Source organism: Quercus suber, unplaced genomic scaffold (assembly GCF_002906115.3).
Source record: "Quercus suber isolate HL8 unplaced genomic scaffold, Cork oak 2.0 scaffold_485, whole genome shotgun sequence".
Classification (NCBI taxonomy): domain Eukaryota; kingdom Viridiplantae; phylum Streptophyta; class Magnoliopsida; order Fagales; family Fagaceae; genus Quercus; species Quercus suber.
In genome coordinates, this window is record NW_027069935.1 from 60,343 (window position 1) to 88,125 (window position 27,783).

The following is a 27,783-nucleotide window of genomic DNA, read 5'->3' on the forward strand; positions in this document are numbered from 1 at the left end:
TCTAACGATTCAACACAAACCCAAAAACTTCGAAATCTCATCACATTGGAAGAATTCTTCACCAGAAAATTCTTTCAAAATGACTCAGTCGAGGTCGTTCACACAGTCTCTCGCTGTGAAATTCATAATGAAAGAAGGATGTTGACCATGGTGGTCCAAACGAGACTTTGCCATTTGTGGAGGAACTCCAATCTCGAGATGATGAAGTTGAACCCTTGCAATCCTCCATCTCACCAAGAAAAGCACTCACTCAAGCTCTTGAAAAGCCAAAGATATACACTCCTTCTACCAACACGCTTCAACAAACCCAGGAATATTACGTTTACTCTCCAGACTTAACTTTCATTGATGAGGATCTGTTGTTAGGCTCTAAGCCCCACAATCGTCCACTTTATGTCTCTGGTTATACTCGTGAACAAAAGATCGATCGTATTCTCATTGACGGAGGTTCAGCTGTTAATATACTACCAAAAATGAAAATGAGATGACTTGGTCTTACTATGGAGGAATTATCGAACAGTCGTTGTCATTCAAGGTTTTAACCAAGGAGGACAACGCGCAATCGGCATGATACACTTGGAATTAATCATTGGAGAATTGACAAGTAACATTTTGTTCCATGTCATCGATGCCAAGACAACCTACAACATGTTGTTAGGACGTCCATGGATCCATGGAAATGGAATAGTGCCATCAACTTTGCATCAATGTTTCAAGTATCTTCAAGGTGGAATAAAGAAGGTCAATGCTGACTTAAAGCATTTTTACTGAGACTGAAGCTCACTTTGCTGACGCAAAATTTTATGTAGAAGATAACATTGCTAGTGAAGTTCTCCCAGTTGAGATCCCATCTATGGAAAGTAAGCAAAGTGAAAAGAAGCATGTTAGATTCATCACTGAAAAGGATAATCCTTCCTCAAAGAAAGGTCCAGAATGCGGAATGAACATTCTAGTGAATCTACCAGTAATTCAATAAGAGCTGAAATTTCAACATCTTCCAATAATCCTCCATTCCTTCGTTATGTACCATTATCACGCCGTAAGAATGGACAGTCACCATTTGTGGAATGCCTTCAATCTACAGAAGACATAGAAAAGCCTCCTACAAAGCTCACGATGGAGATGTAGCCATATTGAAGAAAATCATGTCATGCCTTTAACTTCATCCACAAATCCTTTGCCTTCAAACCACTATATGGATTCGTGAGGTCTTCACAAAGTCTAACGGAGCATGGTATTCTACCAAGTAAGCGGACAAAAGAATGGTTCGACCCAAAGCATATAGGCTGTTAGCCAAAGCAGGCTACGATTTCTCAAAACAAGGGACTTAGGGAAACTATCCAGAAGCTACCAGAGAAAAGGTGCATGGCCTTAGTAAAACACAAAGGAAAATGCGGCTTGAAGGGCATAAGATTCCTATCCCAAAGACCGGATTAGGTTATACTCTAGAACAACCAGCTCAGATATGAATCAAGAGGAGAACCAATGCTTCAAGTTCCCAATACATAACAGTGGAGGTCGGCGAAAGTTTGAATCAAACAATAAATGACATCTTGCCAGTCTTTTTTTTTTTTTTTTTTTTTTTTTTTAATTGAGATATTATTAGGTATATTAGGATGTATTAATTTTACAATGAATTTAAGTAAAAGTCTAATGTGGCAAGTCCTTATTGATTGGTGTATACTAAAGAGTTTACACCCATCCTTATTGAATTTAATCTCAAGTTCATAATTCAAAATGAAACGTAATTAGATGAGAATTTGTCTAAATTAGATATTTCACACATGAAGACATGACTCAAAAGGAATTAAACTTGACTTTTCAAATGACAAATTTGCATTAGCAATTTTTTTTTTTTTAATTTTAAATTTCGGTGAAAAATGATGCCGATCAGCTTCTAAAGTACAGTCCAACCTATGCTTAAGACGGTTTTCATTGAGATGAATAACAAAGTACTGAATTTTTAGAATGGCAATGTTGTAGGATATTACATGTGCTAGTATGATTATGATGTTGTTCTCTGTACGTATTTGAAGTACTGTCCTCCATTTTAGGCACAATTCAATGTGTTTTTTTTTAGAGAGGTTGAAACTCCATAGGTTGAACTTCTGGACGCCATAGGTTGAAACTCTATCACAATTCAATGCATTGATGGCCAATTTCTTTGAAACATTTTACAAATCTGGTTACCTCTATTTATGTAAAAGCTTTAATGGGATTCTAATTTAGAATCAAAGTTTAATGAAGAAAAACATAACTTAAAAGGAAACTTTAATTTTCAAAAGGTTTGCATTAGGAAAATCCTAATAGATAGTTATGGCCGTCTAAGAATGTTAACTAAATATTGTAAGTTAAGAAAGATATCTATCTTAGGAATAATTATTTAAAGTATGAAACTAGAAGTCTAGAATAATTCTAAAACCTTCCTTTAATTCTTCCCAAGCTTTTAAAATCCACATTTTTTTTTTTTTTTTTTGAATTCAGATCCCCTAAATTTCCTAGGATACTCCATCAGTAGATTTTCTTAAATTATAACTACTCTTTAATGATTTAATGGTCAAGATTCTGCCATGTCAGCATTCCGCTAACAATATTCTTAAAATAATAAAATAATGTTGCAAAAAAAACAATTAAGATTATTGTTAGTGGAATGCTGACATAGCAGAATCTAGACTATTAAATCATTAAAGAATGGTTAAGATTTAAGGAAATTTATTTGGTAGAGTACCCTAGAAAATCTAGAGGATCTGAATCCATCTCGAAGAGATATTCTTTCCTATTCAGAGCAAATCCAAGTGTTAAACTAAATCATGAGAAAATGGCCAACCCTAGCAAAATGGGTATATAAAACCACGCTACCTTAAAAAGAACAATATTTATGTAAATTAAACATTTATGCGAATAAAGAAAGGTGATGACAAAAAGTTGACAAAACTAAATCAACGGTGAACTTTTTTGTCAAAGTGATCTAAAATTCAGAAGATCAAAGTCAAACTATAATTCAAACTTTTTTTTTTTTTTTTTTGAGCAGCATATTTTAGCCTAAATTTAATCAAACTTGTTAATTAAGTTTAGGTTTAGAATACAAAATATTTAATATACATACATGGTTAAGGTATTAATGGATTTCACCATTTCAAAATTATGAATTTTTGTGCAAAATTACTATTATTCTCTGTATGCAACAAAAATTTTAGCACAAACAAATGAAACAATTATATATGCTTCAAATGGGTGTATGCTTTGCAAACCTCAATATTGTTGTAAGTTCGACTGTAAGGTAGCATGGGTCTGCTTGCGTTTTTCCGGGTAAGTTCCATTTAAGACTTGCTATATATTACAACTCTTATCACCGATAGATTGTTTTGGTCTTATTCTTTGAGCAATCATTTTTAAAGGATAAAATAGGAATCTCAATGGAAAATTCATGATCTATTTATGCTAATAATGTATATGAGATTTTAAGGGATGTAAATAATAACTGTAAATGATTTCTCGCCCAAACAAAAAGCAAAAATTCCATTCTTTTGGCCATTCCATTATTGGTACGCAGCTACCACACTATATATTTATACTTCTCTTTCTCCTCCTTTTCCATACCTCGACTTACTACAATTCAATTGCACTTCCTCTCTTTCTCTCTTAACCTCTATTATAATTGTTGTGTTTTAGCTTTTAAAGATGAAAGCTGCAATCCCCACTTTGTTTCTTATCCTCATGATTGCTTCACCATGCTTATGTAATGAACTTGGCCAAGTTTTTAACGTTATTTCTTATGGTGCTGTTGGAAATGGCAAAACTGATGATACGAAAGTATGGTTTTTCATCTCATCCTTTTTTAATCGAAGTACCACTTTTATCACTTTTTTTGTTTGTTCATGTTTTGTGTGAATATATATTTTCCCTGGTCTTTTTTATAGTTCATCTTTCACTTGATGGTACAATATTGTTGTACTCTTATTTTCTACTAGTCATCTATTTATTTAAGGGCAAAGTTTGGTTACAAATTTAGTTTTAGTCAATGTTACAACTTCATAAATTGTTATCTAAAAGAAAATGATTTCTTTTAAGACAAAGAATTCTCAATCCCAAATATGTTCATGGAATTTTTTTTTTTTATTAACTAATATCAAAGAAAATTTCTTCTAATTGAAATGACATATTTCTAATTGAATTTGTGGCAACTGATAGGCTTTTGCAAAAGCTTGGGAGGCTGTGTGTAACGCAAATGGCATCACAAGCCTCATTATACCAAAAGGAAAGATATTCCTGCTGAATCCCGTGCAGTTCAAAGGTCCTTGCAAGGCCACCAAAGTTCTTGTGCAGGTATTATCAATTTTACATTAGTGTTCAATTTATTTTTTTAACGTTGAACTCAAATTAATTATTTAGGTTTATTGGGGAAAAAACAGAAAGGAAAAGCCAATTATAAAAGTTGATTTTTTTGATTTTTTTTTTGTTATTCTAATATATAAAGAAAATCTGATTAAAAAAATATCATTTTATTTTTCTTTCAAATTTTATTTCTAATAAAAAAAAATCTGATTTTTTTTTTCTAATTTTTAGGGAACTCATTTTATGTATTTCTTGTTGATATATTACTCTTTTTATTATACCTATAATCAATATACTATTTTTTATGTATCAAAATTCATTAAAATAATTCCCTCAAAATAATTCATTAGAATAATAAAGATAATGTGTCATATTTTCTCAATGTGTACAAGGTTCAAAAGTCAAAATCTTTTTTTTTTTAAAGTCAAAACCTATAAAAGGAAAATGGAGTTATGGGAATATAAAGGGGACAAAAAGGGAAAAAAATAAGAAGAATATTACTTTTATCTTACAAAAATAAATTATTAGAAAAAATGCTAATCAAACTTCAAATTCTTTATGTAATAATAAGCATATTGTTCCTATTACTTTTCAGGTTGGTGGGACTATAGCAGCATCAGCAAACCTAAAAACATGGACTGACATTGAGAAGTGGATTCATTTTGAAACTGTAGATGGTCTTGTTATAAACGGGGGTGGACAAATTGATGGCCAAGGAAGTGTTTGGTGGAATGCTTGCAGTGACAAGGTCCAAATTAATTAATAGCATTTCATCTATATATGTAGATTGGTTTTAATCAATTTTCCTTTTTATTCTTTAAGTTTCCACTCATCAATCTAACATTGGGTTTCAATCCCTGTTTTTTTTTTTCAGAAGAATTGTGATGATCGACCCACTGTAAGTTGACTCTTTTCCAAATTTGAGAAAATATTATGGAAAATATTGTGTTATGCTAAAACTAATTAGGAAATAATAAGCATAAAGGCAAATTTTGTAGTCATGAAATATGTAACATTAAAAGAATTAATGCTATATATTTTGTCTTTCTTTCTATATATACAAGTCTTTAACATGATTGGGAGTTTAGAAAGTCTCAATTTGCAAGGCATTATGAATTAGAATTAATCGTTTATTTTTTTAAAGAATAACTCTATCCCAAAATCAAAATTGCAAACCGTTTGATGATGTTGCAGGCTCTTCACTTTTACAACTGCAATGGCCTTCAGCTAAGCAATTTGAGGCATCTTAATAGTCAAAAAAATCACATAAGCATAAGTGGATGCAAGGGAGTTAAAATCAATAATCTTCGCATTTCTGCACCTGAAGATAGCCCAAACACCGATGGTATTGACATTTCTACCTCAAGCAATATCGAAGTCCTAAACACAGTGATGGAAACTGGTAAATTAAATAATTTCTAAATATCTTTTAACGAATTTTTCATTAAATTAAGTTGATCTCAATGGTGGTACTAAATTTAACTGATTGGCATTTGCTTCTGTTCCATTAGGTGATGATTGTATTGCTATCAACGGTGGGTCATCAAATATTACCATTTCTGGTGTTGCATGTGGACCGGGCCATGGTATTAGGTGTGTTGGTTTCCCATTTTCTTTCATGCTTATTAAGAAGAGACAAAAATCTTCCATGGCATGATGAAATTTCTGATCAAATATTGGTTTCGCTTTCTCTGTTTGTTATTGTATGCAGCATTGGCAGCCTTGGAAAGAATGGAGCTTTTGACACAGTCGAAGAAGTACATGTGAGGAATTGCACTTTTAAAGGAACCCAAAATGCAGCAAGAATCAAAACATGGCAGGTAAAAAAGTGAAATGAAAACATTATTACATCAAACTTATACTAACTAATATTTAATGTGATTAATTAAGGTTTTTGTTGTTTTTTACTATTGTAGGGTGGAAAAGGGTATGCTAGGAAGATCTCTTATGAGAATATCCAAATTATAAATTCTCAAAACCCTATCATTATTGACCAAAACTACAACCCTTATTCCCTGAATGCCAATGCACAGGTACAAAAAAATTATAACATTATTTTGTTAACTATTCTTTGTTTAAATCAATGTAATGGTGATTCAAATGATTATATTGAATGCAGTCAGCAGTGGAGATTAGCAACGTGACATTCAGAAATGTGTATGGAACTTCGGTTGATGAGATAGCCATTGATCTAGTTTGCAGTGATCACTTTGGCTGCAGCAACATTGTGTTGAATAATATTGATATAAAATCGGCTATTCCAGGGAAGCAGACTATTTCTCGCTGCAACAATGCTCATGGATCAACCCTGTCACTCTGCACTCCTATTGTTCCATGCCTATCTCACTGATTTTGAGCTTATGACTGTGGTGGCTACGTGCTGTCTACCCAACAGAGCTAAAAACCAAGGCCCTGCAAAGATCTGAACCCCTAGATGTTAACTTTTAGGAATAGACAAAAAAGAAAAAGAGAAAAAACAGCAAATAGTTTGCCGCAGAAATGAATGTAGTAAGAATAAAACCTTACTGTTGCACCACGATATCCTTTTGGAGTGGCTAATCTTTTATGAATTGTAAGCCCACCAATTAATGCAAGCATTAGTTTTTCGAATTGCCTGATTTTGATGATTCATATTACGGAGTTTGTTAATCAATTACTTACATGCATGTTGAAAACCAAATTTCTGTAATTGATGAAGTACTTTATTATAAAAATACTCTTGATGCATAAAATTTAAAAAAATTAAATAAATAAAGAAAGAAAGCGATTGCCATTGACATACTAAAATTAAAGGGAGTAAGTTCTTGATGATCTAATTGATGACATGACTAATAAAAAAGCGTAAACTGACTTGATAGCTTTTTATTTTATTTTGGGCAGTGTTTATGGCACAATGCATGCAAATACACAGTGCCAAAATACACTAAAAACATGACTTAAAGTCATATTTTCTGTATATTTTTCAGTGTGTAAGCACACTGTTAAATCCTCTGTTTCCTCACCTAACTGCATCTCTAGCAAAGCACTCACTTACACACTGTAGACTAACTTCCCATCAAAATTTTCTCTCCCAACTTTCTTATATCTCAAATTTCATTGTCTTCAAAATGCATGGTGCCACACCCACCCCCCCCCAAAAAAAGAAAAAAAAAAGAGAGATAAATAGATAACTTATAATCAAAATACATCTTGTGGCTATTGGACCAATACTCTTGGGCTTATTTATTGGGCAAAACTTAATATACACTCTCTTAGGTGTTGTACCTTAGGTTTTCCAATTGAATTCAACCAATTTTTTATATTCATATATTATGTTGTTTAGGGGTGGCAAAATTGGATACGACTCGAGAACCCGACGTGACATGACATGAAATTAGTAGGTTATGAGTTGAGACTTAATAGGTTTGTGTCATATTCGAGTTGACACGACTGATCCGTTTAATAAATGGGTTGGGTTAATGTTCAACCCATGAAACTCGTTTGACCCGTTTGAACCGTTTAATTAAATAATATTATATTTTACTAATATACCCTCCAAACCATAGGTATATAAACTTATTAGTTATTGTGGTTCATTTTCTTTGACATATGGTGATTAATTATTTGTGATATTGAGATATGTTTTAGTTTTGAATGATTATTTGTTGTGCAATTACTTGTTAGTTTTAAATTTTATATTAAAAATATTTTTTTTTTTTTTTTTGTTAAAATATTTAGTATTCTAAAAAAAACATGAATAATAATAATAATAACAATAATAGGAACAATAAAGACCATGGTTATATATTACTAATATATATAGAATAATTAATTAAAGATGAGTACACATGTGAGTGAAATTCCACATTGAATAATGATGATAAAGATGAGTGGTTAATATAATATAATTGAGCACATATCCATTTGGTTTAGACCTTTTAATTTGGGTTAAGTGTGTATTTATATGTTATATTAATTATTCAACGAACTCTCCAAGGTAACTATCTCCCCAACACTTATTCCATTTTGAAAATAATATATATATAAACAATTTCGCTCTTTTGNGTAAGCACACTGTTAAATCCTCTGTTTCCTCACCTAACTGCATCTCTAGCAAAGCACTCACTTACACACTGTAGACTAACTTCCCATCAAAATTTTCTCTCCCAACTTTCTTATATCTCAAATTTCATTGTCTTCAAAATGCATGGTGCCACACCCACCCCCCCCCAAAAAAAGAAAAAAAAAAGAGAGATAAATAGATAACTTATAATCAAAATACATCTTGTGGCTATTGGACCAATACTCTTGGGCTTATTTATTGGGCAAAACTTAATATACACTCTCTTAGGTGTTGTACCTTAGGTTTTCCAATTGAATTCAACCAATTTTTTATATTCATATATTATGTTGTTTAGGGGTGGCAAAATTGGATACGACCCGAGAACCCGACGTGACATGACATGAAATTAGTAGGTTATGAGTTGAGACTTAATAGGTTTGTATCATATTCGAGTTGACACGACTGATCCGTTTAATAAATGGGTTGGGTTAATGTTCAACCCATGAAACTCGTTTGACCCGTTTGAACCGTTTAATTAAATAATATTGTATTTTACTAATATACCCTCCAAACCATAGGTATATAAACTTATTAGTTATTGTGGTTCATTTTCTTTGACATATGGTGATTAATTATTTGTGATATTGAGATATGTTTTAGTTTTGAATGATTATTTGTTGTGCAATTACTTGTTAGTTTTAAATTTTATATTAAAAATATTTTTTTTTTGTTTTTTCATAATTTTTTTTTTCATTTTGATAAAACTTGATAAATAAGTCAACACGACTAACCTGTTTAATAAACAGGTCGTGTTAGGGTTGAGAAATCTTAACCCGTTTATATAACATGTCAAGTTAGTGTTGACTCATATAGTCGGATACTCATAAGTTGAAACGACACGAACCTGACACACGAACACAAATTGCCACTCCCATATTTATTATGTTTAGCATATTCCATGGTTTATGGTCAAGCAAAAGTACCTTTGTATATAAGCTTTGATTTCACCTACTTATATATATATATATATATATATTATAAATTATAAATACAATAGAATTTCAATTTATGGCTTCCACTTCATGATAGTTGTCATTTATCATTAGACTAAGGTATCAATCGATTTGTTGTATAAGTAGGATTTGAATCCTAAATTTCATATTCGATAACATGAGACTTTACTAGTTGAGCTACTTAAGAGTTTAGAACCCACAAACAAATAAGATTGAATACTAATCAAATAAATGTATTTTTGTGGACATATATTAATGAAAAAGTGTTTTTGGTATGGACGAAGTTTAACTACAAAATTTGTTATAGCTTAAGGCTACAGCCTTACTCAATAAAATAAACATTACTATATATTTTAAAAATCTAACCGTTAGATTGTATTTTCTTTACACACTTAATATACTTATCAAATTTTGTGTCAATCGGACATTATTTTCTATATGATCTAAAAGCTTATATTTTATGCATAATTTTAAATTACAAAAACTTATAATTTAAATAATTTATTGAGTTTCTTCTTCTTCTTCCATTTTTTATTATAATTTATTGAGTTTTGTCCTATATATATATATTAAGTAAAGTTGTAGCCTTATACTATAACTAATTTTGTAACTAAATTTTGTCCTTTTGGTATATACTATAAAAGTGGAATTTATTCACGAATGATTAAACTAATTAATATAGTATATAGACCGTAAAAGGTCTTTAGACTTTAGAAGGTTATCATAATTAAACTAATGCACATGTTGATATTACCTCTACAAGAAGTCTGTTGGAGTTGCAAGGCCCATTGAACCGCAATGCATTCAACAAAAATGTCTTTCCCTTTGGTATAATGAACACTGGGAGGACTTCAGTAGCTTTATAATTACACACACCATTCCAAGCTTTTGCAAACGCCTATCAGGAGCCACAAATTAATTTAGTAATTTGTACATTTTTATAGAAAGTATTTGTTTAAGTACTAATAAAGAAAATCTAAACATATTAATTTGATTGAGAATTTTTTTTTTTCTCCTAAAAATGACAAGATGTGAGGTAGAAAGATGAAAAAGGAAACTAGCAAAAAGACAAAGGGCAAGAGCCTTTTAATTTAGTGGTATGTCGCTATTTTGAAATAAGGACAGATATGGGTTTGATCCTAGTAGGGACGATTTTTTTTTTTTTTTTTGGTTCATGCTATTTTGGTTTTCCAAATTCATTATTTGAGTTCTTCCATTCTTTTCATTCGTTGATGCATATATGGAAATTCAAATTGATAGACATAGGTTAAGAATTGACCTCTTGAGAAACTGCTTACAAGCTGTTTGTCAAAATACCTGACAAAAAGATTTTTTGACATGAAGACTTTGAAAGTGTATTTTTGGGATTAAACCTGCAACATATTTTCTGTTTTAGTATCAGTCAAAAAATAGGCTAGTAAAGAAGCCAAATTTCTTAAATTGTTGAGATGACAATGTGCATGCCTCTTACCAAACTTGTCTAGCTAGTTGAGCAGCTTATCCTATTGTGAGTCTTTTATGGAGCTTAGATTAAAAGTATTTAGGACATAGACTCAAGATAGTTGGCCACGACATGGACCTATCCTTATTTTATTCTCTTTTTGTTATTTGTTTCTTTAACGTAGAAAGTATCTGATGAAGTAACAAATGCATCAGCAGCAATTAAGTGTCCAGCTTCATCAATATAAATTTCCAATGTGGACCTTGAATATGATATTGAGGCAATGCTTGGTTGGGGTCCAAGAATGCATGAAGCAGTGTCCTTTCACGTGGCTGAAGATTGTGGCCAAATCTGCTAAAGTTTTATTAGTGAGTAAAAATACTCTCTCAAATGAGGAGAAATTAAAGATGCTGACATCTCCTAGTCTCTTATTACCAAACGCAAACTAAACCTGATCAAAGATAAATTGAGTAGTCATTTTAATTCAGAACATCCATATCCAAGGAGAGATGATGCTTGGTTAGGTTTAGCTCAAGGATAGTTCTCGATTCAAGGAGCTTATAGCTCTTACAAATTAACATATTAAGCACCCAATTATAGCTCTATAATCTACACAGATGTCCATTTTTGGACTGTACACAAGCACAAGTAGAAATGAAATTTAACTGGAGGGCACATTATAAAGCAACTTTGCAACTGTAACTTCCAAATAAATGAAATGCAGAAAAATGGTAGAAGTTGTAGTGCATAAGTATTATGTAAGTGTAATGAATTGCTTAATCGAGAATCATATGTAAATGATGATGGATATTTCAATAATATAATAAAAAATTGAATAAAAAATGATAGTAAATAATGGAAAATTTTACTTTAAGTTACACGACAAATGCACTTTATAGAAGACCAACTTTTTATAAAAGGAAAAAAAATTGACAATTACAATAAATTATAAAAAAAATTTAAAATAAATAATGAAACTCCTTTTAAATTCCTTGATACTTTTAATATTAAATCCTAATTGGAAAAGTATTTTAATTTTATTAAAAAGTTTGTAATAAAGTCTAACTCATAGTATACAATGTTATAATTTTATTGTACTTATAATAAAGACACATTGCAAAATTGTTTTACAAATTTTAGGCACATATGATACAAACACAATAAATACTGCCCCACTTTTACTATTAAAANTAGGTTCTAGGTGTCCCCAATTGAATTCAACCATTTTGCTTTGCATCCCACTCCAACCAATGATTTATCTTCTTTGGATAATCATTTATGATTTATTCGAATGCTAAAACCCTTTCGCCTTGCATATGCATTATAACATGCATGAGAATCTTTTGAGTCATTGAATACCATATCAAGACATGGTTTCCAAAGGCCATTTGATGCAAAAGATTGATTTAAATCATTCGTAGGCAAGTCTACATCATTTTGATCTTCTACTATTTCCAACTAACATGCACCAAGTCTTCTACCAAATCATCACACAAGAGGATTATTTCAAGTTCTTCATTGCCACACTCATATTTGCAATTTGAGTAAATATTTATTTTCAATATTACCTAGAAAAAATAAAGAGAAGAAAAATTCATAAGAGACATTCAAGATTTGTTCAATTACAAAACCAAAATCTAAAATATAATAAACTTCCCCAATTTCGGAAACCAGTTTTATTGCAAAACCAAAATCTAATTGAAACTTTTAAGTCATAATAAAATGATCAAAACTGACTCGGTCCCTTATAGGAGGCACTCTTAGTCAATGTACATATCAAAATTGACTCAATCCCTTACAAATTGATTAATGCTACTGGACACTTAATTGTTTCTGATTCATTTGTTATTTTACATGGTTGTAACTAATACTATTTCTTGTACGAATTAATACAAATTGAATTCCATCATTAAGCCTATTCAATTACTAGAATCTCTTTGGAAACAATCTCTTATCTGTTGAGTCAAACATTGAATTGGAAATATCTATATCTTTCAGATCAATTTATTGTCCTGTAGTGCCTGATATATGCAACCACACAATGAATGATCTTATTATGTTTATAGAGTTTCTTGAGCTTTCCTTTGTAAAATTCCTCTTTTACGTTCGATTGAGAAATTTTAATGCCTAAACTCTGAGCAGGTCCGGCTGCTTCCAAATCTTGTTGCAACTTTTGGCTCCCCAGCAATGACAATTTAGAAGCAAAATAAAAGCTGCTAGTGACTCTTATATATATATATATATATATATATGCGGTTTGTGAAAAACAAGTTGATCCTATCAGTTCTATTTCTACAGATTCAACAGCAAATATGCGAAATTGCTTAATGGCCAAGTAGTTCTGAAGAGTTAGGAAACCCTCCTATTTCTTTCATTGTGATTTTGGTTTCTGCTTTTGAAATGAATTTTTCTCATTCGTAAAAATTAAATGAAAAAAATATATATATATATATTTATTCAGAGGAAAGGGTTGAAGGTTCTGCAACTCTTCGAATTTGATTTTCCTATTTCTTTCATTGTGTGGTTTCTGCAGTGTGTTTTGCTTTTGAAATAAATTTTTCTCATTCATAAAAAATTTTAACATGAGAGAATTACAAGCTAAAATACACATAATCAACAAAGGACCACTCAAACAAATACTGGGAAGATTGAGGCAAAAGCTTTCACTAAAAAAAATTAGGAGAATACAACATAAAAATTTCTCGAGTTGAGAGTAATCAGAACTTTACACATAATACCAAGTATGTTACTATCTTTACACATTCAGCAAAAAAGTAAAACTTCACATCACTTTCTTCAGACAAAAAAACAAAAACAAAACAAAAAAGTAAAATTTAATTCGGATTGGCGTTTTGCCGTCCCTGTTGTTGAGTAATTTCACTATCGGATACGATTTACATGGGAAAAGGGCTCGGGGTTTGATTTTGGAGCAGGTTTTGCTGCTTAGGGGGCTCCAAAGACATTCCAGAATTTGAGTGTTTCATCTGCTGCTGCTGATGCCACTGTGAAACCATCTGGGCTCAGCAAAAGGTTTATAAGGTGAGAAAACAGGTTAAGCCATGAATAAACAAAAAAATTATCAAGGAGATGAAGAAATTTTTCATGTCAAGTTCATATAATATACCTGAGCCATAAAAAGAACTCTGGAAGTATGACCAGTGAGCTCGGCCATCTTCACCATGGATGGATTTTTCCAGAGAGTAAGCTGGTTCTGAGTAAAACCATGAGAGCTGAGCAGCTCTCTCTATTCTTGTTCCACAATAATGAACAAACCTGAGAGCCAGCGTCCACAGAATTCAAGCATGCACCAGTATGAGTACTCCAAAACTTTATGCACCTAGCACCAGGGCCGGCTGAAGCTATAGGTGACTTAGGCTACCGCCTAAGGCCCCCACTCATTACAGGGCCCCCAAATAATAATAATATATTATATAATATTATTTTTTCATATGAGAAAAAAAAAATACAAACGGCCATCACCTTTANCCCAAAAAAAAAAAAAAAAAATTCTTCTAAGGCCATCACCAAATCTCATCAGGCATGAAGGCCCGTTTCTCACATAGCCCGTTTATCATAGAGAAGAAAGCTGAAGTGACAATGTAACGAAAGCTAATCCCATCAGATCTGACTTCAGATCAGACCATCACCAATCTTTAGCTTGCATAAGAAAAGATTACAAACGGCCAGAAGAAAATATTACAAAGCAGAAAGAAAGGCAATAAGAGAGAAAGAAAAAAGAAAGAAGAAAAAAAAAAAAACTCATTCTCTAACTCTCTCTCTATGATTGATTCTAAAAAACAACACTCATTAGTGGCTTACTCATCAACTGTGTCTGTATTGGCATAGACTTGTGTGTTCACTGTTTGTTTTTTTGTCTTTTCCTTTCTCTTTCGTCTTCTCATGTTTGCTGCAATGTTTCTGGTCTTTTTTTTTTCATTGGTTCTGGGTGTTTTTTTTTAATTTTTTCTTTTTTTTTTTTTGGAGGTTTCGTTTTTTTTGTGTTGGATTTTTTTTTTTTCTTTTTTTTCTTTGAAGAGGTTTCTCAGTTTTCTTTATTGGGTGTGCTGGGTTTTTTTTTCTTTTGAAGAAGAGTTGCTCCGTCAGTCGGTTTTTGGGTTTTTTTCTTTTGAAAGCATGAGTTCGTGAGTGCTCTGGGTTTTTTCTTTTTTTTTTGGCTGAGAGTGAAGTGAGCTGAACTACTCTTACGATTCTTTAGATTTTCTAGAAGTGTTGATCTCGGCTTTTCTTTTTCTTTTGCAAGGCTGAAGCTAAACTACTAGATTTTTAGATTTCTTTCTAGAACCTTTTGGCTTAATTGCAATAGACCAATACATAAGAGAATAGTTAATAGTCTTTCACGTTTTGATTCTTTGAATGGTCAATAGTCTTACACTGTGTGTGTGTTGTGTGTGTGTGTGTGTGTGTGTGTGTGTGTGTGTGTGTGTGTTTTTTAAGAAATCAGATTTAGATGGTCAATAGACCCATAAAGAGAAAAGAGTTAAATTCTAATAGTCTTACACCATTACACGTTTTGAATGGTCTGAATGTTCAATAGTCTTACACGTTTATAATTTACCTTGTACTAATATTAATTTTAATTTTTTTGTGTAGGTTTAAAGTGTAAAGTGATCATATTAAGTAAAGCTGCAATTGTTCTTTTGATAAAACAGGTTCTATTGTTTTATACATTAAATTTATATTATTCTAGTTAAATTGTAATTTTTTTATATTATAGATTGTGTTTCATTTATTCATAAATATTTTTTAATTACAAATGTCTACTAGAAAATATTTATCTGGATATAAAAAAAAAAAAAAAAAAAGACAAATAGAAGAACTAATTGAATCTCAAAAAGGAGCTATGGACAAATTTATTACTAGTAAAAACAAAATCTTACAGAAAATTTGAGTGAAGGTTTCATAAATGAACAAGAAATTCATCAAAAGAATTAGAAGATAATGAAAATATACAACAAAATGATAATAACGAAAGGGGTCATGATAATGTTCAAACATGTAATGTCACCATTCTTGATAATGAAGCTCAAAATAATTTAGAGGAGAGTGAAAATATTAATGATCAACCTAATTATATTCCTACAAATATTTTTGATCCAAGTCAATGGAAAACTATTGATATAAAATTAAGAGATTTGTTAATAGAAAATGGTCCAATAAGAGTTGATGATCTAAACTTTCCTATAGATAAGAACTCTAGACATTTTTCTACTACGCATTATATTCGAAAATTACCAAATGGGGAGAAACATGATAGAAAATGGTTAGTGTATTCGAAAACCTAGATAAAGTATTTTGTTTTTGTTGCAAGTTGTTTAATTCAAAATCTAATACAAATCAACTAGCTAATGGAGGAACTAAGGATTGGAAAAATATTAGTTCTATTCTTAAAAATCACGAAACAACTAGTGAGCATATTACTAATATGAATACTTGGATTGATTTAGAACTAAGATTATTGAAGAATAAAACAATTGATAAAAATGTCCAAGAACAAATTAAGAAAGAGAAAGATCATTGGAAAAAAGTATTATTAAGAATAATAGCGGTGGTAAAAAATCTTGGTAAAAATAATTTGGCATTCCGAGGAAATAACGAAAAGATCTATCAAGAAAATAACGGAAATTTTTTAAGTATAATTGAAATGATTGCAGAATTTGATCCTAGTAATGCAAGAACATGTTCAACGTATTCAACATGGTGCAATCCATAATCATTATCTTGGACATAATATACAAAATGAAGTGATACAATTATTAGCAAATGAAATTAAAAGTAAAATTATAAAAAAGATTAAAGAAGCAAAATACTTTTCAATTATACTTGATTGTACCCCCGATGTAAGTCATCAAGAACAAATGACTCTCATACTAAGATGTGTAGATATTTCAATAAGTCGATAAAAATAGATGAACATTTTGTGGAATTTTTAAACGTAGATGATACTTCTGGAAAAGGTCTTTTCAATGAAATTATAAATGCAATAAAAAATCTTGAACTTGATATTAATGATGTACGTGGACAAGGATATGATAATGGGTCTAATATGAAAGGGAAAAAACAAGGGGTACAAAAAAGAATTCTTGATATAAATCCTAAAGCATTTTACACACCATGTGGTTGTCATAATCTCAACCTTGTCCTATGTGATATGGCTAATTCTTGTCCTAAAGCTATATCTTTTTTTGGAGTAGTACAACGTATATACACACTATTTTCTTCTTCCACAAAGCGATGGAAAATTTTACAAGATAATGTGACAGGTTTAACTCTTAAGCCATTGTCACAAACACGTTGGGAAAGTCGAATTGAAAGTGTGAAAGCAATAAAATTTCAAGTTCTAGAAATAAGAGATGCTTTGTTACAATTGGCAAAAACAAGTGAAGATCCCAAAACAAAAAGTGAAGCTAATTGTTTAGCAACATATGAGATTGAAAGTTTTGAGTTTTTGCTAGCTATGACTATTTGGTATGACATATTATTTGCTGTTAACACTGTTAGTAAAAATTTACAATCGAAAGACATGCATATTGATGTTGCTATAGATCAATTAAAAGGTCTCATGTCTTTTAAAAAAATATAGAGAAGATGGATTTACATCTGCTATGAATTCATCTAAAGAAATTGCAACCAAAATGGAAATAGAGCCTATATTTCGTGAAAAACGTATAATTCGTAGGAAAAAACAGTTTGATGAGAATGTCAATGATGAGACAACACAATCCGCTGAAGAATGTTTTAGAATTAATTATTTTTATATATAGTAGATCAAGCTATTTCTTCAATTGAAAGTAGGTTTGAACAATTTCAAATATATGAAAATATTTTTGGTTTTTTATTTAATTTTGAAAAACTAAAATCACTAGATGATGATAGTTTGAAAAAAAATTGTCTTAATCTTGAATGTTTTCTCACACATGAAACTCATTCCGATATTGATGTTTAGATTTATATTCAGAACTAAAAGTTTTAAAAGAAGTTTTGCAAATAAATGATAACTCTCCAATTAATGTACTAAATTATATAAAGAGGCTAGAATCTTTTCCAAATGCATGTATTGCTCTCAGAATATTACTAACTATATCTATTACAGTTGCTTTCCAGAAAGAAGTTTTTCAAAATTAAAATTAATAAAATCCTATTTTATTTAAGATCAACTATGTCACAAGAAAGATTAAGTGGATTAGCTATATTATCAATTGAAAAAGAAATGTTGGCGGAACTTGAATGCAAAAATTTAATTAGTAATTTTGCCTCTCAAAAAGCAAGAAAAATAAATTTTAATTGAAAAAAATATATAAATTTATAATTAAATATATTAAAAGGCCCCATTTAAAGCTTTCGCCTAGGGCCCCCAAATTCGTTGAGCCGGCCCTGTTTGTGATATTTTCATCTAAATTTTGTGTTATATTTTGTTTATTACTAATAACAAATTTATCTATAGATCCTTTTTAAGACTCAATTAATTTTTTTTTTTTTAAGTTTTTCATATCCAGATACATATTTTCTAATATACATTTCTAATCAAGCAATATATTTATAAAGACTAAAATCAAAAATAACTTTCAAGTATAGAACAAATGAGAAATATAACCTAATTTATATAAAAAGTATTATTATAGCTTCACTAAACAATAAAAATTTTTTAGCAATCTCAACCTGTATAAATAAAGAATTATTCATTATATTACCAATAACTAAAATATATATATATATATATACACATATAGATATAAACACAAGATTAAAATTAAAAAATAAATAAATAAATAAGCACAGCCATAACAAAAACAAGCCCAGCTCAGACAAGAAGATGCCTGCCAAGACCCACCCACAATAAACAAATCCTATTACACCTAAAAAAAAAAAAACTTAAAGGCCCAAACGTGAAACGTCCAGCCACAGGCCAGCCCCAGTCTTAACAAATCTAAAGTAGAAAGTCAAGCCTTATATGTTATACCTCAAAAGTCAAAAGTCAAAACTCATTATGTAGAATGCCAGAAAACACAGCAGCCAAAAAAAAAAAAAAAAAAGGCCGTCTGCTCAGCAAAGTTTTCAGAGCAGATGGAAGATGCGATTAGATGATTTAGTCATTTAAATCAAAGGAAGCTTGAGCCAAGCAACCAGCTAGGCAGCAATAGTGGAGAGAGAATGAGAGAGGCGAAGAGCAAGAGTTGAGAGAAAAAAGCAAAGCAAGAATGAGAAAGAGACGGTAAAAATTTTAGGAAATTGAGGTTTTTTATTTGTTTTGATTATTGATTGTTTTGCGGTTAATTTCTTAGACCGGATTTGTAGTTTATCTTTGTCATGCCCCAAACCCAAAAGGGTCCAAAGCATGAAAAACTGAGCCTTCAAGAGAACATGTATGGGATTTTATTTTTATTTTTTCCATTTGATAAAGTAAATAAATATATTGATCTGTCCACAATACAAGTCAGAGCTCTATGACGCATTTACAAGCAATACAAACTACAAATCATGTGCCTCCAAAATTTACCTGAATATTCCAAACACCAAACAATTTAACAAAGAACTCCAATGTTCTAAAATCTGCAACCTCAACAAAATCCTTTGGCTAACAAACTTCAAGAAAGCCCAACCTCTAATAGATTTAACTACTACTTCCTTAGAACAACCAGGCCAAATCACCAACCAATAATAATGCGAGTCTCCCAATTCAGCATATAACTCCAATCTCCACCAAGAAGACAAGCTCCACTCCCAAAGTGTAGCTAATTTATCTATAAAACTATTGGAGAGTAAAATGAGCTAAAGCCCAATATGTAGTATAATTAATGGGGGTGGGGGAAATGCAAGTTCATGATAATGAGCATTTTGCAAACATGGTATAATTTTGGGGATTTCCATTTGAATTCTATTAATTAAATTTCCTTAATATCATGACAAGAATGATAGATATATTGTAGAACCAAGCTTTCCAAGGTAACTATGAAACTACATATTAGTCAATGTGAGCCATAAGTATATTCAATACCATATCAAAAGCAAAAACCTCACCCAAAGTCACATGACAAGGCCGTCACACAAACGGGTTAATAACCAATATCATGGCACAATGACAAATCCACATCAAAAGCTCACAAGTTAATATATTTGAAATATACAGTTCACTTCCAAGTAGTTTCAAAAAAATATTTCAATAACCAAGTATCCATAATATTCTCAAGGTCCTCAAAACCATTTCTTGTCATAAGTATTTTGCATAAATTTTCCAAATAATACAAGCTAAGATAAAGTATCTTTAGAATTTGCAAATAATGCAGTAAATTCATAAAATCCATTCCCAAGAATTTTATAAAAGATGCTTATCTTTTCCAAGCTAACAAATCATGCATTTCCCCATTTGCATTAACAAATATGATGCACTTTTTACAAATAATCACATACATTAAAGTTACAACATAAAGCTTTCTAGGAAAACATAGTTTCCATAAACAATTCCCTAAAATGTGTTTAACCCAAAAACAATGCTTTATGCAACATGGTTATTTTCCAAAAATCCCATTAAAAAGCAATTTACCTCGGAAGGCCAACCAATTTTACCTCAACCAGGCATCACAAAATCAACTGATCCAGTCATTAGGTCCATCACCAAAAATATCGGAACCTAGAAACACAATGATCAAACCTATCAATAACAAGGCCTTTCACAAAGTACCATCACACTTATCTCCATAAATCATAACAATACCCTACAATCGAACCAAAGGCCCTAAAGTCTAGCTTGCCCGTCCTAGGACAAGTACCCTTCCCAAGCAGGAACCAAACAAGCATCCAAGAAACTCATAGTGCTGACACAACCAAAACATTTTAAATTCATTACCACAATAATGTGCATCATAAGGTAATATAGCATACTCATGAATCTCTTTGGGTACTAAATAATTTATTTAAGCTAAGATAAGAGCAACCAAGGTTTTGGATTAATTCCACAATTTCTCAGCGTTTTAGTCTTGCTTTCAGATTTAGTACATAGCAAGGCAGCCATTTTGTAAAAATTTTTTGGTCAATGAAAAGTTATCCAATTAATTCAAAATTTTAAGGGAACATTCCCCTATATGTATACAATGTACCACAGAAAATTCAGCCCAAAACGATTTTTCTATAATTTATTAAAAATCATGCATTGCAGCTGACTCAAATCTGTCATGACAGCATTAGAAAGTTGCTATAGTTGTAAGACTAGCCCAAATTATTTGAGAATTTACTCACATTAAAACCACCAGATTTAAAGCATATTATAAACAAGGAATCAAACCCAAAATCCCATAGAGGCAATATACCAAACACTTGGTATGCACAAGCACATTCTCAAATCACTACAACAAGTAATAGTTAACATTTCATCAACTTCTTACATATGACCAAAATCATTACAACAACTCAACTCAAAACATAAAAATCATCATAAAACACATAAAAGTCAGCCCCTCCTTCCTCCAATAAACCAAGTACCCAAAACCTCCATGGTTGAATACCCTAATGCCAACTATCACATACCCACACGCCAAAAATCGTAGTTAACCCTACCAAAGTGTTATACCCATCCATTGGATCAACCCCACATGAGCATTGAGCCATAAATGAAATAATCAAGGAAGTGGGTCAATGACAAACTCACCTTAAAATCATTGTTTGGGGCAGCCAAAACTCATGGAAGATCATACTTGTTGGATTCAAGCTATTGAGGAGGTTATTTAAAGTGGTGGTAAGGATATTGGACCTTCAATGGAGGGTGGTGAGAACAAGAAGAGAGAAAATACAAAAGAGAAGACAAGGGGGAGAGAGAGAACATGTAGGCTTTTTTTTTTTGGGGAGGGGGGGGGGGTTGGCTGACTTATGGGAGGGGCTTAATTACAAGTTTGCCCCAAAAATATCTTGTGTTTAATTACCACTCCACCCTTAAGGTTCCTCCCATATTTCATCTAGCCCCATAAATCACTTAAGTATTTATAAGTCCTTCATAAAATAATTAAACACACAAATAAAATAAAATAAAACTCCAATAGATATTATTCCCTTTCAAAAGAAAATTGCTTTAAAAATATTTGGAGTGTTACAATCTTGTTGAATTTTAGTTTGTCTAGAGGATAATGATGTTATTTTTGGGACAATTGATTTTATTTAGATCAAAAAAAAAAAATTTGTGCTGCCAATGTTTAACTGGGTATAACAGAAATTTTGTTTTTTGGTCAAAAAGATGTGTCGGATTTTTTTAGATTCATCTTAAACCATTTTTTTTTTCTCTACTACCCCTTCTTTTCTAAAATTTTGGGGGGCCCCTTCCACTTTGGGGCCTTAGGCAATTGCCTAATTGGCCTAGTGGAAGGGTTGGCCCTAAATTCTGACTCTTACATCATTGTTAATGATCAAACTATCCATTCCTCTAATGGTAAGGATGTGATTGTTCCATGCCAGTGATACAACTCTCAATCTGTGGCCTCCTTTCAAAGTTCTTAGCTGCAGAAAGAACATTTATAGTAAGCCAAAAAGCATTAGCAAAACCTTATAAAATAGAATTCAAAACAATAAGGAGGAACAACAAAGAATTAAGGTACCTGTTTGTTAGATGTTGAATCTATTGGAAAACAGAGAAAATTCTAGAAGAAAGAATTGTATTGATTGATTCCTGTACAAGCTTCTACACTAACATATATAGAAACGAGGAGAAGAAAAACTAACTAACTAACTTTCCCTCCAATAATAACAAACTAACCAACTATCACACGTGCCAAATACACACTTAACACTTATACACAAAACTAAGCTACTTGTCGCTTACACTATCTATTACTCTTAGTTGATTCTATCATTTTGCTCTCAGGACTGTCATTTGTTGATTTCTTCTTTTCTTTGCTCTTCTTTTCTTTGCTCTTATCTCTATCAGTCCTTTTACTATTTTGACACCCCCCCCCCCCTTCAAGTGGAAGAGGGCCATGTATATTGACCATGTTTAACTTGGACACAAGCAAAGAGCATTGTTGTGTACTCAATGCCTTTGTTAGCAAGTCTGCAATTTGAGAATTTGTTCTAACATGTAGCAACCTGATGAAAACTTCTAAGACTTTATCTCTCACAAGGTGACAGTCAATTTCAACATGTTTAGTCCTTTCATGAAAGACAGGATTGGCAGCTATGTGGAGTGCTGCTTGACTATCACAAAACAGAAGAATTGTATTGATTAATTCATGTACAAGCTTCTACACTAACATATATAGAAATGGAGGAGAAGAAAAACTAACTAATTAACTTTCCCTCCAATAATAAAAAACTAACCAACTATCACATGTGCCAAATACACGCTTAACACTTATACACAAAACTAAGCTACTTGTCGTTTACACTATTTGTTACTCTTAGTTGATTCTGTCATTTTGCTCTCAAGACTGTCATTTGTTGATTTATTCTTCTCTTTGCTCTTCTTTTCTTTGCTTTTATCTCTATCAGTCCTTTTACTATTTTGACCCCCTCCACCCTCAAGTGGAAGAGGGGCATGTATATTGACCATGTTTAACTTGGACACAAGCAAAGAGCATTGGTGTGTACTCAATGCCTTTGTTAGCAAGTCTGCAATTTGAATTTGTTCTAACATGTAGCAACCTGATGAAACCTTCCAAGACTTTATCTCTCACAATGTGATAGTCAATTTCAACATGTTTAGTCCTTTCATGAAAGACAGGATTGGCAGCTATGTGGACTGCTGCTTGACTATCACGAAACGGAAGAACTGCTTGAGAGTGCTTCACTTGAATGTCACTAAGTAGGTAAAGAAGCCAAATGATTTCACAATGCCAATGCACAGGTACAAAATAATTATAAAATTAAATTGTTAATTATTCTTTGTTTAAATCAATGTAATGGTGATTCAAATGATTATATTGAATGCAGTCAGCAGTGGAGATTAGCAACATGACGTTCAGAAATGTGTATGGAACTTCGGTTGATGAGATAGCCATTGATCCAGTTTGCAGTGATCACATTGTTGCACCAACATTGTGTTGAATAATATTGATATAAAATCGGCTATTCCAGGGAAGCGGACTATTTCTCACTGCAACAATGTTCATGGATCAACCCTGTCACTCTGCACTCCAATTGTTCCATGCCTATCTCACTGATTTTGAGCTTATGACTGGTGGCTACGTGCTGTCTACCCAACAGAGCTAAAAACCAAGGCCCGCAAAGATCTAAATCCCTAGATGTTAACTTTTAGAATAGACAAAAAAGAAAAGAAAAAAAACAGCAAATAGTTTGCCGCAGAAATGAATGTAGTAGGAATAAAACCTTACTATTGCACCATGAAATCCTTTTAGAGTGGCTAATCTTTTATGAATTGTAAGCCCACCAATTAATGCAAGCATTAGTTTTTGGAATTGCCTGATTTTGATGATTCATATTACGGAGTTTGTTAATCAATTACTTAAATGCATGTTGAAAACCAAATTTTGTATTTGATGAAGTACTTTATTATAAAAATCCTCTTGATGCATAAAATTTAAAAAATAAAAAAGAAAAAAAGAAGCAAGCGATTGCCATTGGCATACTAAAATTAAAGGGAGTAGTGCTTGAGGAGCTAATTGATGAGATGACTGATAAAAAATCGTAGACTGACTTGATCTTTTTAATTTTGGGCAGTGTTTATTGTGCAGTGTGTGCAAATACATAATGCCAAAAATACTCTAAAAATGTGACTTTGGACTTGTTGGTAACATTATTTAAACAACAATTTTTGTTATTTAAACAACACAATGCCTATTTCCATAACATTTTTTTACCCACGTGTATTTTCACAATACTTGAACAATGTTATTAGAACAATATTATCTAACAGGCCCTTTATTACATTGAATACATGACTTAGTCATGTTTTCACTATATTTTTTCAATGTGTAAACACCCTGTCAAATATATCTTTTCCCTTTTAATTTCCTTATATGTTTCCTCACCTGATTGCATCTCTTTAAAGCACTCGCCTTACACAGTGTAGAATAACTTCCCATCAAAATTTTCTCTCTCAACTTTCTTATATCTCAACTTTCTTACAATCAAAATACATCTTGTGGCTATTGGACCGATAATCTTAGGCTTATATATTGGGCAAAACTTAGATAGGCTCTCTTAGGTGTTGTACTTTAAATTTCCCAATTGAATTCAACCAAATTTTGATATTCATTTATTATGTTGTTAACACCAATCATCAATTGGGGAACACCTAGCAACTAGAAATTGTATATATATATTTTATCCTCTACAAATAAAATTGAATATATTATATATGACCGATCACATAGGGAATAGAAAGATTTATAATTTTGAGCTTACTTCTCCAATTAAAATTCAAATAAGATTTTCATTATTTATTTTTTATAATTTTAATAATCTACCATAATTATTTGTTTTAATAATAAAAGTTGGGCTGTATTTATCGTGTTTGTATCATGTGTGCCTAATGATTTGTAGAACAATTTTGTAACGTGTCTTATTATAAGTACATTTAAAAAATAAAAAAAAATAAAAAAGGAAATCAAAATTTCATTAATGAATATGAGCAAAATCAAAATACAAAGCTTCCAAAGCAAGGGAGGAGAATCCTCAATCCAAAAACATCCTCCTGAATATGTTGCGCATAGTGAGCTAAAGAATGAGCCACAAAATTGCTTATTATAAGTCCATTAAAACTATTAACATCATACACTATGAGTTAAACCTTATTACCAACTTTTTAATAAAATTAAAATTCTATCCAATTAGAACTCAATATAAAAGTTTCAAAGGAATTAAAAGGAGTTCCATCATTTATTTTAATTTTTTATGATTTACTGTAATTTTCGATTTTTTTTTTTCCTTTTATAAAAAAGTTGGTCTTATACAAAGTGCATTTGTCATGTAACTTAAAGTAAATTTGTTTTTTTTTTTTTTTTTAACTATCGTTTTTTATTCATTTTTATTATATTATTGAAATATCCTACATTGTTTATATATGATTCTTGATTAAGCAATTCATCACACATACATTTGGACGTTACTCACACATAATTATTCAATTTATGTACTATAACTTCTACCATTTTCTACATTTCATTCATTTGGAAGTTACTCACAAAGTTGCTTTACAATATGCCCTCCACATAAATTTCATTTCTACGATTCTTGTGCTTGTGTGAACTCCAAAAATGGACATGTGTAGATTATAGAGCTATAATTGGATGCTTAATATATTAATTTGTAAGAGCTATAAGCAGGTCCTTGAATCAAGAACTATCTTTAAGCTAAAACCAAGCGTCATCTCTCCTTGGATATGGATGTTCTGAATTAAAATGACTACTCATTTATCTTTGTTCAGAAAAACGTTCTAGGGTTTTCCTTATATATAGAAGTATTTTACTTGAACCCCAAGACGTTTAAATAGAGTTTGGGCTGAACTGGAACTCTGCAGAAAAATAAATCTGTACGTGGTTCGATCGATCGAGTATAATTTTCGATCGATCGAGCCTTACAGATTTAGTCCAATAAATCTGCACTCACTCGATTCCAGTTTTACAAATAAACATACTTTGAGCAAGCCTAAACAAGACTAAACAACCTGTTTTGATCATGGTTTGCCAACAATACAAATTAGAGTTCTAAATACATAAATTCCTAAATCTTTAGAACCTAACACATTAGTTTTTGGAATTGCCTGATTTTGATGATTCATATTACGGAGTTTGTTAATTAATTACTTAAATGCATGTTGAAAACCAAATTTTTGTATTTGATGAAGTACTTTATTATAAAAATCCTCTTGATGCATAAAATTTAAAAAAAGAAAAAAAGAAAAAAAGAAGCAAGCGATTGCCATTGACATACTAAAATTAAAGGGAGTAGTGCTTGAGGAGCTAATTGATGAGATGACTGATAAAAAATCGTAGACTGACTTGATCTTTTTCAATTTTGGGCAGTGTTTATTGTGCAGTGTGTGCAAATACATAATGCCAAAAATACTCTAAAAATGTGACTTTGGACTTGTTTGGTAACATTATTTAAACAACAATTTTTGTTATTTAAACAACACAATACCTATTTCCATAACATTTTTTTACCCACGTGTATTTTCACAATACTTGAACAATGTTATTAGAACAATATTATCTAACAAGCCCTTTATTACACTGAATACATGACTTAGTCATGTTTTCACTATATTTTTTCAATGTGTAAACACCCTGTCAAATATATCTTTTCCCTTTTAATTTTCCTTATATGTTTCCTCACCTGATTGCATCTCTTTAAAGCACTCGCCTTACACAGTGTAGAATAACTTCCCATCAAAATTTTCTCTCTCAACTTTCTTATATCTCAACTTTCTTACAATCAAAATACATCTTGTGGCTATTGGACCGATAATCTTAGGCTTATATATTGGGCAAAACTTAGATAGGCTCTCTTAGGTGTTGTACTTTAAATTTCCCAATTGAATTCAACCAAATTTTGATATTCATTTATTATGTTGTTAACACCAATCATCAATTGGGGAACACCTAGCAACTAGAAATTGTATATATATATTTTATCCTCTACAAAATAAAATTGAATATATTATATATGACCGATCACATAGGGAATAGAAAGATTTATAATTTTGAGCTTACTTCTCCAATTAAAATTCAAATAAGATTTTCATTATTTATTTTTTATAATTTTAATAATCTACCATAATTATTTGTTTTAATAATAAAAGTTGGGCTGTATTTATCGTGTTTGTATCATGTGTGCCTAATGATTTGTAGAACAATTTTGTAACGTGTCTTATTATAAGTACATTTAAAAAATAAAAAATAAATAAAAAAGGAAATCAAAATTTCATTAATGAATATGAGCAAAATCAAAATACAAAGCTTCCAAAGCAAGGGGAGGAGAATCCTCAATCCAAA

General features: G+C 31.1%; 1 long non-coding RNA gene and 1 pseudogene across 1 annotated transcript; both read right to left on the reverse strand.

The window, feature by feature from the left end:
* Window positions 1-13,468: 13,468 nt before the first annotated feature.
* Window positions 13,469-22,360, reverse strand: LOC111990288 (cell division cycle 20.2, cofactor of APC complex-like; annotated as a pseudogene).
* On the reverse strand, window positions 18,896-21,657 carry LOC136063093 (uncharacterized). Its single transcript, XR_010624801.1, has 3 exons — window positions 21,492-21,657; window positions 20,391-20,477; window positions 18,896-19,598 (listed from the first exon to the last, which is right to left on the reverse strand). It is a non-coding gene; the product is annotated as an uncharacterized LOC136063093 (long non-coding RNA).
* Window positions 22,361-27,783: the final 5,423 nt, after the last annotated feature.